Source organism: Bos indicus, chromosome 2 (genome assembly GCF_029378745.1).
Source record: "Bos indicus isolate NIAB-ARS_2022 breed Sahiwal x Tharparkar chromosome 2, NIAB-ARS_B.indTharparkar_mat_pri_1.0, whole genome shotgun sequence".
NCBI lineage: Eukaryota > Metazoa > Chordata > Mammalia > Artiodactyla > Bovidae > Bos > Bos indicus.
The window spans coordinates 37,346,472-37,361,634 of NC_091761.1; the positions used below are offsets into that span (position 1 = coordinate 37,346,472).

The 15,163-nt window shown below is 42.7% G+C and overlaps 1 protein-coding gene across 7 annotated transcripts in view; it reads right to left on the bottom strand.

Moving 5' to 3' along the window:
* The window catches only part of TANC1 (tetratricopeptide repeat, ankyrin repeat and coiled-coil containing 1), a 252,861-nt gene extending 242,736 nt beyond the window's left edge, over positions 1 to 10,125 (bottom strand). For 5 of the 7 annotated variants that reach the window (XM_070799225.1, XM_070799235.1, XM_070799229.1 and 2 more), the window contains exon 1: positions 9,962 to 10,124. The gene's annotated coding sequence lies outside the window, so the exon portion shown is untranslated. Of the gene's footprint in view, positions 1 to 9,961 lie in introns of all 7 variants that reach the window. The other 2 variants (XM_070799215.1, XM_070799212.1) reach the window with 2 other exon arrangements.
* Between the last annotated feature and the right edge of the window lie 5,038 nt (positions 10,126 to 15,163).

Below are 15,163 nucleotides of genomic sequence, written 5' to 3' on the forward strand. Positions count from 1 at the left end.
ACCCCCATCTTTATGCATCAGAAGTGGTTCCATTCTTATAAGTGGATTCTATGGGTATCTGAACAACTAAATCCCAAGATAAATTCACTTTACCACAAACTCTACTTACTCCACAGCTAAAAGTTTTATAGCAAACTGTGAACTAATATCTGTAGTTTGGTTTTGGGTCTTTGTTTGCTTGTTTGTTTAGAAAAACTGCATCCTATTCCATTTAAGAACCCCAACACTTAAAAAAAATCCTTTGGTAATTCACTTAAAAGAGAACAAAAACGGCTAACAAAGAAATCTAAGCTAGAAGTCACTACGACAAGGAAAGAATCAAATCTGATGTCTCCTTTGCATCTAGGAGGCAATTTACAACATTCAAAACCCTTTCATATACATTCCGTCATCTGACCCTCAAAACCCTGGAGAGACGCCTGTTTTCCATCATGATAGCATATATCTAACATGGTTCAACTTGAAAGCTGACAACCTATCAACCCTCAATTATCCTCACCAGAGAGAATATAGGCATAAACAATTTGATTCAGCTGAGCAGAGTAGAGAGCCTCACCACTTGTCTCTCAACTGGGACTCTTAGGCCAGACCCTATTGTAGGGACTTATTTTATTGCCCATGATTTTGCCTGAGGGTACTTGCAGACAGCTAACTGTCCATAGGCATTTAGATCTACACACATAAAATCCTCCAGGCCTTTCCTATTATTGCACAAGGAGAGCAGACTCCTTTGAACGCACCATACCTGCCCAGGATGGTCCAGGAATATTTTTGTAGCAACATCCCATGGAGTTTTCCATTTTCACTCATGCCAGTGTTCCCACGTGAAAGAAGGACAACATGTAACTGCAGGCAACATGTATGAGGGCAGTTTTGAAATAAAGTGACCGTGGTTTGGATCCCGGATCCTCCTGTCTTGACTGTGTGTGCTCCCTGCTCTCAGATCCCTCACAGGTATACGGCGCTTTCTACCTCCTAAGGTTGCAGGGAGCTGGAGGAAAGACGCCCTCCCCATGGTAATCAGCACAGAAGGGGATTTAACAGCTGTGAGTTCTCTGCCTGCCTCCCTTTCCCTCTGAAGGGGAAACAAGCAATTTTGTAAAATGACTACGGCAAGCCGGACCCCAACCACCAAGAAGCCTACGACCCATAGGCAAAGCAAGCAGGCAAATGACTTTTCAATAAAAAGGCCAACAGAGAAAAACATTATAATCAATGTACAAGCAATGTGCTAGGGAGGTGAAAGAGAAGGAACCATTTAGAGGCAGAAGGGGGAAATCAGAAAAATGTGAATGAGAAAGCACTATTTACTTGAACTAAGCCGTTAAGGACAATGAAAATTTCAGTGGTAGGAGGAGGGGAGAACAGGTCCTCCGAGGCAAAATTGAAAAGATGTAGGTTATCAATGGACCCAGCAGGGGCGCAGTGGCAGACAAACAGAGAGGGCAACTGGGTCTGGTAAAGAAAGTTACAAATCATATCACAGAGAATCTTGAAACCTAGATGGGAACTACCAGGGGTCTTACCTGTCCTTACATTAACCATGGTGTTTTTGGCTTTAAGTAACACAAGTACATGAAAATAAGGGACAACAAGTGACTTAAACTGTGGTCTCAAAACCTTTTGATCATGTAGCCCTAACAGTAAAAAAAAAAAAAAAAAAGGAAACCTATATCCCCCAATAGTTTATATGAAATTAAAACACTTCTTCTTCTTCTTCTTCAAGTCACTCAGTCATGTCTGACTCTTTGCGACCCTATGCACTACACAGTCCGTGGAATTCTCCAGGCCAGAATACTGGAGTGGATAAGTAGCCTTTCCCTTCTCCAGGGAACCTTCCCAACCCAGGGACTGAACCCAGGTCTCCTGCACTGCAGGTGAATTCTTTACCAGCTGAGCCACAAAGGAAGCCCTAGAGTTATCAATTACCAGGGAAACCCATACGTGATAAAACATCCATTAAAAACTCTTTAAAGGATGAGAATGATTCAAACAGTATTCCCAACTTTATTTGTATTTGTTAATATACCTCTATACACAATGTTGGTGCCAACTCATTAAATTTGATTTAAAAGTCATTCCCTAATCTCAAATAAGACATTTTCTTATTCCTATGGATTTTAGATTTACATCATTATCATTTAACTTTCTTTGAAAGACTCTTTTTTAAACCACTTGCCTATTTTGTAGGAGCCAATTTACTTAAAACTAGATGATATAACCCATAAATCTGTTTACATGGATAGAGTTCACCAAAGGCAAGAATAGGAATGAGAGTGCCATTGTCAATTCCAGCAGGTTGTAAAATGCCTCCTCTGCCCTCAGGTGACCTTGTATAACCTAAGTACAGAAGACTCTCAGATATACCAACTAGTGTCAACTCATCTGTTAAATATTAGTAAAGCTTTTTTCTCAACAAACTTCTAATATTTCTTCCCATGTTGGATGGTCTGGCACACTCTACTTGGGGAATCACTGCTTCAAACAATAATAAAAAAAAATTCCCCACATAAGAAGTTCTGAGTCACAGTGGTTTCAGGGTTGGTTAATTCTGCAGCTAAAAAAAAAAGTCACCATGGTCGTAGGCCCCTTACATCTTTATGATTTTCAGACTTTCAACCTGTTTTATTTTGCTGACAATATTGGGCTCCCAGTATAGTAGGAAATATAGTTGGTCACACCCTTACTCATTAACCAGTCACTAGCAACAGGTATGGTATTACTAAAGTTGACTTGGCTTAATCAAGATTCACTACCTGGGGCAGAAAATACACCCAACTTACCCTGAAACACATGGGCAATGGAAAACTAACCAAAAGCAGGGTCATATTATCAAGCAACATGGTAAATTATTACAGCAATGGCCCCTGCAATGAATCATGCAACCACCAGAGCCTGAGTGAGCCCAGACCCAGGCAGAAAAACCACCCAGCAGAACTCAGCTCCAGTTTCTGAATTCCAAGCAAATAAAGGGTTGCTGGTTTAAGCCACAAGAAGGAAGGGAGGACCAGGAAGGGGAATGCTGTGGTATGGGCAAGAGACTACCTCTGCCACAGCGCTTTGTGTATGTAGGCCAATGGATGAAGAAAGAACAACACTGTTTCATTCCCACGTAATTTTTTAAATTCAGTCATCTAGCTCAGAGTCAACAAGCACTCAATAAACATTAATAATTGATGTTACTAATCCCCAGTAATTTAGAATAAAGCATGGCAGACAGAAGGGAGTATAATGGGTTACATGGGAATAATGACCAACTCTTTTTTTTTTTTTTTGCAGTAATTCAATACCCTATTACCCAAGTGCCTGAGCATGCAGCCATTCAGATACCCACAGAATGTGGAAAAGTCTACTACTCTCAAGACTACAGTGTATATATCACAGAAGCATTAAAAAGGTTCATATTCTTCCACATATTGGTATGGAGTTATAACCAGCAATACCACTTCTGGAAACCTATCCTGCATTAGGCAACAAGCCCTTTTTGTTTACGCAGCTCCCTCAATGTGAGAGACCGGGGTTCAATCCCAAGGTCGGGTCCTCGAGAAAGAAAAGGCTACCCATTCCAGTATTCTGGCCTAGAGAATCCCATGCACTATACAGTCCATGGGGTCACAGAGTCGGACACGACTGAGCCACGTTCACTCCCTCTTCCATTAAAAATAACCCCCTTCTGTGTGGGATACTTTGTCTCCCCACAGTCCCATCTTGTGGACCTAAGGAGACTTGCCAACTGTAACTCTCTGTTGGCTGGCATCAAGCCAATCTGAGCTCTCTCCAGGGTTTTCCCAAATTGGAACTGAGAACAAAGATTCAGTTTTGTTTTTTTGGGTTTTTTTATATTTTTATTTTATATTGGGAGTATAGCTGATTAATAATGCTGTGATAGTTTCAGGTAGACAGCAAAGTGACTCAGCCATACATACATATGAATCCACTCTCTCCCAAACTCCCTTCCCATTCAGGGTGTCACAAAACATTGAGCAGAGTTCCCTGTACTCTACAGTAGGTCCTTGCTGGTTATCCATTTTAAATATAGCAATGCGTACAAGTCCATCCCTTCCCACTGCCCCCTCAACTTCCTCAGAGTCAGTTTCTTGATGATGTGAGGTTCTGAAGCTACCAGCCGCCAGGTATCCCTATGTGCTGGGCTCTCTGACTTTTTTTTTTACTTTATTTTTTATTGGGTCCTATGATTTAATGATGAGTAAATCACATCCTGAGACAAAGGGCTCTGATAGCCTAAGAGATTTCTTTCCAAACACCTAAATGTCAAAATGGGTTGGTTAAACAAATTATAATAATGTATGTAATGAATTTACAAAACAGCCATTAAAGCTGTGCTAAAGAATGTATTGATATAACAGGGGTGGAGCAGAGGGAGCATATCACATAAGCATACACTGTACTCTGTGCAAATACATTATATGTACCTTTGTATGTCAAATCTTTTTCGAATTTCTTTAAAAGTTCGTGTAATATACAATCCTACTTTCGCATGAGTATATATGCATGAGAAGATCACATCCAAGTGTTGCTTAGAGACTTCCCCAAATCCAACCCCAACTCACAGAGGTATTAAGTCTCTTCTGGGTATGCAAGGGAGGGTGGTGAGTCACCGTGGCTCTGGGCTATACAGCTGAACATCTTGGGTTCACATCTACATATAGTTGTGACTGGAAGATTTCTACTAATAAATTCCCTCATGGTAGTGGTGAAATCTGTGGGGACTAAAATCCAGGGACTATGCCATCCCTTTGCAATGCTTTTCTTGTCCTTGACATTTCTACCTATGCGACTCTTCTTTCCAGAATATTCTCCTTGATCACACACACCTTTGGGAACCCCTAAAGAGGACATCTATCCTAGGAGGGTTACTTCCATCAGTAACATGGAAACCCAACCCAAACCAGAACCTGTTCTATGCTGTACAAGATGTTTCTCGAGAGCCTTCTTTATCTAAATCCTCTCCTATCCTTCAAAATCTATTCCCCTATAATAAAAACCAGAAGCCATTCTTCTGCTTTGCTGCTCTTGTCCCCTTCTGCACACTGGTAACTCTTCTCCCAACTTTATTACTGCTTCATAACTCTCTCTCTCCACACACATACCTGGAAATGGCAGCCTTTTTACAGTCAGCCAAAGGCCCATACAGTCAAAGCTATGGTTTTTCCAGTAGTCATGTATGGATGTGAAAGTGTTAGTCACTCAGTAGTGTCTTTGCGACCCCATGGTCTATAGCCCACCAGGCTCTTCTGTCCATGGGATTTCCCAGGCAAAAATACTGGAGTGGGTTGCCATTCTCTTCTCAATGGCAGGGATCCCCAAACCAGGGATCAAACCCTGATCACCTGCATTGCAGGCAGATTCTTTATTGTCTGAGGCACCAGGGAAAAGGTCCCTCAGAGTGGGAGAAAATAACAGCAAATGAAACAGATTAATCTCCAAAATATACAAGCAGCTCATGCAGCTCAATACCAGAAAAACAAGCAACCCAATCAAAAAGTAGGCAGAAGACCTAACAAACACTTATCCAAAGAACATATACAGATAGCTAATAAACACCTGAAAAGATGTTCAACATCACTCATTATTAGAGAAACGCAAATCAAAGCTACAATCACCTCACACCAGTCAGAATGGCCACTGGACCATAAGGAAGGCTGAACACCAAAGAACTGATGCTTTAGAGTTGTGATACTAGAGAAGACTCTTGAGAGTCCCTTGGACTTCAAGGAGATCAAACCAGTCAATCCTAAAGAAAATCAACTCTGAATATTCACTGGAAGGACTGATGCTGAAGCTGCAATACTTTGGCCACCTGATGTGAAGATGTGACTCATTAGAAAAGACCCTGATTCTGGGAAAGACTGAAGGCAGGAGGAGAAGGGGGATGGGATGGTTACACAGTATCACTGACTCAAGGGACATGAGTTTGAGCAAACTTCAGAAGATAGTGAAGGACAGGGAAGCATGGCGTGCTGCAGTCCACGGGGCTGCAAAGAGTGGGGGCACAACTTAGCAACTGAACAACAACGGGTACTCATTAATTGCTTAGTTATTTTGAAAAGATGGTCTTCTGAGTATAAGTTTAAGAAGCTGAAGAAGGACAAGTTGCTCAGACATAAAAGAGTCTATAATAGCACATAATTTATTTTAGAACCCTTAAAGAAAATCCATACCAGCTTCCAAATGAGTGTCAAGTTGCACTCAGTACTCTTAAATAGGCAAGCAGGGCACAGTATAAACATTTAGAGTCCGTGAAAATGGGTCACTTGCAGCCTACCACTTCGTTACCATTAAACCAATAGCATAACAGAAGAATTTTTTTTTCTTTTTTGCACAGCAAGTGGTGCAAAATCAGACTAATCCAGATAGCAGTAAAAAGAGCCCAAGAACAATTTCACCAAAAATGGGACATTTATCCAGGCTTTGTAATTCAGCTGAGAGATACCAAGATGAAAAGCAAATGATATATTTATTACTTATTTTTAAAAAGATGCACAGATTTGAGAAGTGATTTCCTTAAGAATGCTGTCTGGGTTACAAATGGGAATTATAAATCACACCAGATCCTGAAGTCTACTTAATAAAAAAATAAGTTGGAAATAAACAAATGATTAATTTAAGGTATATGAATTTCTGAAACTCTCTTGGGGAGAATGTTCTATTACCATTATTACTGAACTGTTTTTAATCTCTGACATCAAAACATAGATGTTAACCCTGGGGTTCTGAAACCCAAGTAACTCATAAATGAAATATTATGAGAAAATGCCACATAGTAACTTAAGTCTGTCTGCCAAGTTGTAGCCAATTCACTTGTGACTTCATAAATAGAGATATGGGGGTTGGAATATAAAGAATCAAAAGACCTAGGTTCAAGCTCACCTCCACTGTTTACAGATGATATTAAGCAAACTGATCTAATTTGCCCAGCCTCAGTTTACTTAACTAAGGGTTTAAGAAAATAATATGTAAGTAAAGCACTTTATAAACACCAAAGTACTACTTTAATATTACAGAACTAGCTCCAGAATACCTACATTTCTCCAACTATTGGACAGTCACAGAACTTTATAGTTGAAAGATAATCTCATTTTAGGAATGATAATGAGAAAACTAAGGCCCAGAAAGGCTAAAGAACCTAGTATACTGACAACATCTGTAAACTGGTAGGGGGTTAGGAAGAGGTTCTAGTTTTTCCTCTATTGAAATATGCATTTTAAAAGATGGTTCAAAACAAAGCTATCCTGCGAACTAATACAAATCCCTCCCCAGCAATACATATATTTCTTCTGCTTTATTTTGTTTGTATAAACTTTATTCCTGTAACAAGTTAAACTTTTCATCAGAAAGGTAAAAAACAAAGCCATCTCTCTGACTATGAGACCCTCAGCCTACTTGCAACCCAACCCAGACAGAAACCTTTACAACTGGGTTAGAAACGCCTGATGGAAATATCGACATAACACAAACGTCCAGCTATGCCGGCAGGCATCATTATAATATGGATTACAATTCTACCAGCCCAGGGATACTGATTTTAATGTTCCTGGGAGATAAAGAATTAATCAGCAACTCAGAAGGGGATGTTGCCTAAAAATGAACAGTTTAATCGAGAAAATTCCACTGTCTTTAAATTTGTGCCCTCAATCACCCAATATCAAAAACCCACTATGGCACCAAATAAATTGTGTGTGGTTAAAGAGACAAAATGTTCTTTTCTACAGGCTGTTATGGGAAGTAGAAAAAGGCTGACTATGAATCAGTTATGTTTTAGTTCCACACTGGACATAAATTATGATAATTTAGACATTCTGGTGGCTAAACCAAAAAAGCAGGAAAACCATGGCTTCCACATCCCAGCAAAACTTAACTTTGCAGACTCACAGCTGAAAGACAGGGTCATGAAAAGTGACCTTAAATTTATTTCTGGACTTTCCTGCCTCCACTAAAATCGATGACACTATTTCCCACCTCTTATTGTCAAATCACAACAATCCGGAAGCCTGGACCGAATTCACTTGGCAGGTAACAGGAGCAACCCTAGGAGGAAGTCCTGAGGATGTCAGATACCATATTTCCTTTACTCCCACATACTTTTCATCTTAATACCGCCAAGATACACTTACAATGAGTTCTCACTGACACCCACCAAGCATTCTGGCTGACACGAATTTTGCAGAAACTGGCATCCCTAGGGAAGGTCCCTTGTGAGGTCTTTAAGTAGCTTAGATGAGTAAAACATTCAGACTACCACTATAATGAACAGCTCTCAGTGGCTCATAAATTCTTTCATTCCCAGCAATCAAGAAGCAGCTGTTAAAATCCTGGAATCTTCCTAGTAGCAGATCTTAAATACCTCCAAGTTGGCCAGGGAAGGTTCCCAACTGCTTTCTTCTCTCCTCCCCCAGCCTCTCCCCAGGAGTGCCAAGCTGGCAGGAATAAGGGAAGGGAAAAAAGACCCAGGAAAGGAAAAAAGAGAGTGAGTGAGTAGCGGCTCTGGCGAAAGCAGAGAGGCAGACTCCCTTCATTTCCACTACAGAGAAATACCAACTCCGCACCAACTAACCAGGTGTCTCCTTTCTTCTCCCATTCCCACCCCCTCCAAACACATTAACTTCTACAGTCTGATGGCCTGGCATTTGGAGTTAATGACCTCAGCAGTCCTAAGCCCATTCCTCAAAGATTCTAAACCAAGCTCTTCCTTTCCTTGCCAGAGTTCGAGGCCCATCCCCAGGGAAGATTCAGCTTCCTTTTTCCTTGTATCTCGCCCAGACGGCGATGCTCCTGGGGTCAAGTTCAAGATGAAGGTACCCTCCTAACCTCCAGGAGCCGACTCCACTGCAGGGAACAGAGCTACCTAGACGAGTCCCATCCTTCGAGGAACAGGGATCTGGGGCTGTCAGAAGTGGGCCGGAGGGGGCTGGGAGGGGAAGACCGTCGCCGAGCCCGTTGTCCTCTGAAACCCTGGCCGCGGCGCCGGGATTCTACCTGACCACCGCCGCATTTCCTCCCGGAGCCTTACACAATAAGTAAACCAAGTTTTGAAAACGCCGGTTCAGAGCCGTTTCTGTCTGCAAACACGGCGCATAATGCCTTGGGGCTTCCTTCCTTGCCAGCCGTTCCGGAAAGCTGCCGCGCCAAAGCCGGGAGCCCCTCACACCCCCAAAGCAGCGCGCCCGCACCCCAAAGTCTCCCAGAAAGAACGTGCGCCCTGACATAAGTCCCCCAAAAGAACTGAGCACCTTCATTCTCCAAGAACACAATCCTGATCTCGAACTCTCCCTCAATGTCTAATCCTTGCTCACCCCCCTCACCCCACCCCCAAAAGAACGTGGATATACTCATCGCAGTGTTCTCGGAAGCGAACAATACTTTCGACCCAGAGTGGGGCACTACACTCCCCCAGAGGCTTAAGTTCAACCCGCCAACTTCGCGACCCGCGCTCATCTACACTTCGGGGGTACTCTGGACCCCGCCGTGCCAGGCGCGCCTCTCTCCCGCCTCCCCCGCCCCAGGTACCAGGCGCAGCCCAGGCCCTTGCCAAGCCCGAAAGCTACAGAGGAGGCGGAAAGGGGAGCGCGGAGGCGCGCCAGGCGGGGGTGGTCCCGAAACTCAAGTGTGCGGCCACAAGATCCCGGTGCCCCCGAACCTCAGCTCTGCCCGGGGCCAGATTGGTCCGGCGAGGAGGGCAGGCGAAGGGAAGGCACCGACCCTCCGGAGCCGCCAGGATCAAGGCCCGGAGCGCACAACATGTCCGTGCCTATCTCCGGAAAGCTCCCGGGTGTGCCCAACGAAGGGGGGCAGGGAAGCTCCAGAAACTTTCCCACATGCCTTTCCACTCTCCCCATCGCCCTCTCCTCTCCCCAGACCCCTGCTCCCCTCTGCACTGCAGCAGCTGGCGCGGCTCGGGACTCGCGGAGGCCGGCGGCGGCGCCAGGGCGGCGGGAGTTACCTGCCGGGAAAGTTTCCAGCTCCTCGGCGCGGTTACCCACCCCCAGGGCCGGGCCTCGGGGCGCGGCCAGCTCAGCGCTCCGCAGCTGCCTCTCCTCCGGCTCCCAAGGCGGCCGCTGCTCCTGCAGCAGCCACTGCTAAGGCTGCGCTCCGGCCCGTCCCCCCGCCTCGCACACCGGGGCCTCATTGGCAGCGCGAATCCCCGCCCTTGGGCGTGTTCCCGAAGGCACCTTCCTCTCGCGCGCCCGCCCGGGCCGCGCCTCCCGCGTCCCTTCCCGCCCCGGGCTGCGGCTGCTCCCGGAACCAGTGGGACGCGGCGCGCGAACTTTCTGCAGGGACTCTAGCTTCGCTCAGGGGGCCTAGTCCCTGAGGCTGCGTTTGGGCCCTTCCAGGATTGGATCAAAATGTGTGATTGCATTTTTTTTCTTCAACCTCTAAAAATCAGTGAAGTGGCCTGGCCTTCCCTCCTTGCTGCTTGTTGAAAACAGCCGAGGAGGACATCTGGGAGCAATTAAGCAAGCTGAAGTTTTGGTGGATCCTTTAGGGTGACTTGTGTGGCTTTCTTAAATTTTCTCTGCCTCACTTAACTACACACACTCACTTTCTAGGGCAAGAATGAGCTAAAGCAGATGGGAGGTGTAAAGGGCATCTCGCCTGCTGTGTCTTTTTCTTTCCCGAACTCGAATTAAGTTCAGGGACCGGTGATTGCCTCGGACGTCCCCGGGGCCCTGTCCCCGCAGCCTCCTCCCACCGCTCCGGGCTGGCCCTGTGTTGTCTGCACGCACGCACACAGACACACACACACACACACACACACACGGGTGGCCCTGTGTTTTGTGCGCACACACATGGAGTGCTAACGTCATGCTTGTATCGTGGGAGGAGGGAGGTATGGAGGCAGGAAATACACAAAGATGCTATTATTGTTTCCGTCAGCAGCAGTAAATTAAGTTCCCGAGTTCCCAAAATGTTTTGTCATTCCACAGTAGAGTGAAAGCTGGGGTAGGGCTTATGGATTCGGGAACCCTGGGTTCCCAGGCAGGCAATTCAGCCCGCAGGGCGCAACCCACTCCACACCCGAAGCCCGTTAGACCAGCCTTGGTCTAAGAGCGATCTACTTAGGACCGTCGCTGCCTTGCATGGCCTGCGGGAATCATACACGGGTCACCCCAATCATGTGTCTTAGAGCAGGGAATACAGAAGTTGCTATAAATGGATTTATTGGCAACCCCTAACCTTGCTGAGCCAAATACGTCTTTAAAGACAACTGTCTTTTAAACAAGTTCCCCCATAAAAACTTCAACCTCACGCAGAGCTTCCCAATATAAAGATACCCCGGGAGAGAAGCGTCCATGTTTAAAGTTCCTGTGAAAAGGGACAGGAAGTAAGATGCCACACAATCTCCTTACATAAATAAAAGATGACTGAAATTTGCTGGATTTTTCACCCACAGTTTCAAAGTTCTGATTATTACTATGTTGATACTTGAGCAGTAAACATACCAGCGACCTTGAAGTTTTCCTGAAATAAAGCAGGATATGAATATTTAAAATAAAATGTAAACTTACTAAACCAGAAGAACTGTGACTTATTTCTTCACTCTGAAATGTCCCATTGCTGAAAAATATGGTAATACGTTTTAATTTCTCTTGAAATGCATGAAAGTTACCAGTCTTTCAACAACAGATGAAAAAGCAGGACAACAACGTTAATAATAAAAGAATGACACAATAGAAAGAAAAAAAATATCCACACACAGGCTAGTCTAACTAATCTGAAATGTTAGGATACAAAAGAAAGAATCCTAGGGAAATAGACTAGTAGAGTTCCCTGACTCCAACTTCTTTATAATGGGTGAAATGTACAATTTGCATTGGCTCTTCTGTCTCTGGCCCTTCTAAGCTATGTTCTCCAAGTTTTTTAAGAAATTGCTCAGTTGGATTGAGCTTTGAAGACAACAAAATTCATTTTCCCTCCTCCTCAAAACTCCCTAAGTAGCAAGCAGAAGATCACATAACGTAAATATATTAATTAGCAGCAGCATCTTTATTTTTAGCTGTAAATTTTTTGTCTTTATAGCTTCAGAAGTCACAGTCATTAAAGAAATAACTTCATCACTGCCTAGTTAGGAGTGTTTAACATTCTAAACAGGCATACAGCTAGCAATCTGAAATTTGTACACAGAAGGGCCCTGTCTCCCGTTCTTCCTGTAGTGTTTATATAATCCAAACTACATATGTTATTATGCACAATCTGATCTCCAGCTTTAAACAGCTAACATTACATACAGTATGTCATACTAAGAACATCAAAACCTGTCTTAAACTGTGAGTGAAAATGGTACATTTTATAGAAGACAAGGCCAAAAGCACAGAGTAATGAAAATTCATGGGTGAGAAAAAAGGAAGATTCATTAAGAGCTAGACTGTAAGAAAAAATTTTGAGCATTTTCTAAGCAGCTAAATAACGCTGGTATTAGTGGAACACAGATTCAAAAAAAATCAATGCTTTTTAAAACTCTGCTTTTCCCTCAAAAAAATAAAAATGCTTTTGGTTAGTTGTTAGGTGAGGACTTATTTGTGTTTTTAGGAGGAAGGGAAGGCAAAAATCATTGCCTGCTTTTCTTATGGTCTTTCTGCTTACCCTACCCAGTTTAAAAAACTCACTCATTACATTTTTGTAGATTCCAGTACAAAAAAATTTTTTAAAATATAGCTCACATGAATATTATACATTGAGCATTTGCACCAAGCATGCATACAATACACTGGATTCTATTTTTAAATTTTCTGTCAGTTTGCCAGCAATGTAGCTTTTCTCAACAGAGTGAAAGAAAACAGCAAATAATAAACCGGTTATTTTACCCTGCAATTTACTGCCCTGGGCAATAGGCTGAGGAAGGCGTGAGAAAAGAATGTGCCTTGTGAGTGTTAGCATGGTTTTTTCCCTTGCTCAGATTCTTAAGTACATCTATTTTAAAGCAAGCCTAAGTTAGGATCATAGCCAGTGTTTATTATGATAAGTGGAGTATAGAAGACATAGTGAGAAGTGAAATGTTTAAAACAGTATAGTAATTAAATGCAAAAAGTGAGACAGGACTTTAAAAAAAAGGTAAGGTAGGCAATCCAGACTCAAAATAATTGAGCCCACAAACATTTTTTGCCTACTTTGGAATATTTTTTTAATGTTTACAGAATTCATTCTCCTTTGATTCATTCATTCTTCCTTTCCCTTTTAACTCTGTGGAGAGGAAACAAAATTTTTAAACCTGGGGGCAAAAAAAAAAAAACCTGGGAAGTGATGAAATAAATTGGGTTATAGTTAGAAATCAATTAGGAAAAACAAAGAAATTACATACCCTTAGCACATGTGTAATAATCCATGGTCATGTACATATACCAACACATGGTCAGATGTGGGATAATGGCAGACATCCATCCAGGGATATCAGAAGCCATACTTGTACACAGTTATTCAGGCAGTTGAAAGAGTCATCTAAAGTGACATATGAACCCCTCTGCAGATCAAGCACATGGCCTGCCAGTATTGTAGAAACTCATCCAATAGGGGCCAGGCAGTGAATTATTTAAACTGATAAGGAATCCACTGAGGGAAGAAAGTAGGAAGGTAGATTCAGGGACTCACATTTCCTTATGACAGTATAGGAGTAACTAAAATCCTGGGAGAATCTGCTAAGATGGCATGCCATCTGACGAACATTTTAAATATAGATTTAGCCCTATCTTGTGATGGTGAAATGGTCTGTCAGGAGAAATAGACATTTCCTATGTTCAGGAAGAATGAGGTAACGCAATCAGGTAATAATCCCTCCAATAAATGTTAAGTCTGGTTAAGATGGCTTAAAAAGAAAGGAGAAATGTGTTGCTAAGTTTCAGTGTAACACATGCATTTTAATGTTCCCCACCATGGGAGGGGTGCCTTCCTTCTTCTGAGTAAGTTGCACAAAAAGTCTGGACATTACAGGAATAATATTTAGACTCTAGAGTTCTGACTTTGGCAGTTATTGTTTGTGATTCCCAGCAATTCACTTAGTTTTTTTGAACCTCCGATCCCTCATCTTTGAAATAAGGAAGATAGCCTGGAATTTCTGCTTCCCAGTTTTGTTGAGAAGATTAAATGAAATAAGGTGAAAAGCATTTAATAAATTAGAAAATGCTTTACAATTGTTAATTTTTATTTAATAAACAATAAGCTATGATTTTCCTCCCCATTACCTGGGTCCGCTTTGATTGGAATAACAACCTAGAAACTCGATCAGAGCAGCCCAGAGGGCCCACGTTTGCCAAATGTGAGAAGGAAAGAGCCTGAACGATGATTTAGTAGTAGATAATAACACAAATCAAACTCTCAGAGGCTCATCTGGGGCTAAATTGGCAGTTCTTGTCTCAAACAGTAGCAGTCAGGAGACACTTACTGTTATATTTTTACAGGAGCCATTTATGTTTTTCTTGTGTGTTAATGTTAAGGAGGAAAAATTGTAGTATGTTTACAATACAGGTGGACCTCACTTTATGCAAATCAACATGGAAACCCTTAATTACACAGCATATTGATTACAACGAAATGTTTCCTTTTAAAGAATTCTTGCTGAGATTCTTTGCCAGTGCCACTACCATCTTATTTACATTATTAATGACTAATAATCATCCTGTCAATTCTGTGAAACAGTACTGATGCACTAAGGAGATTATGAGCTTGAACCCATATAAACATTTTTTTGTAATACCAGGCACTAGTCAAACTCCTTTGCAGTTGCATATTTACTTGAAGAAATATAAATCATAGACCAGCACCTACCACAACATTTGGTTCAAAGGGCAGGGAGCAGGAGGCATAAATATGGAGAGTCTAGCCCAAACTGAACGTTTGGTTTTGTTTAAAAATCAGTTTGCTGTTTCCCCTTTGATGATCAAACAATCTAATCCAGAAGGATGGGGAATATGGATACCATTGATGATGATGATAATTGATTTCCTAGAACAGAGAGTGATTTCTCCACTAAAGGACAATGCAGAATAGACAGAGGCAACTTCCAAGCCAAATGTGCATATAGCAGAATTCCCCCATTTAAAAAACTGTTTTTTTAAAACTAGTCTTGGGATTTAATACAATAAATAGAAGTTCTAGGACTCCCGTGATGGTCCAGTGGTTAAGAATCTGCCTGCCAGTGCAGCAGCCACGG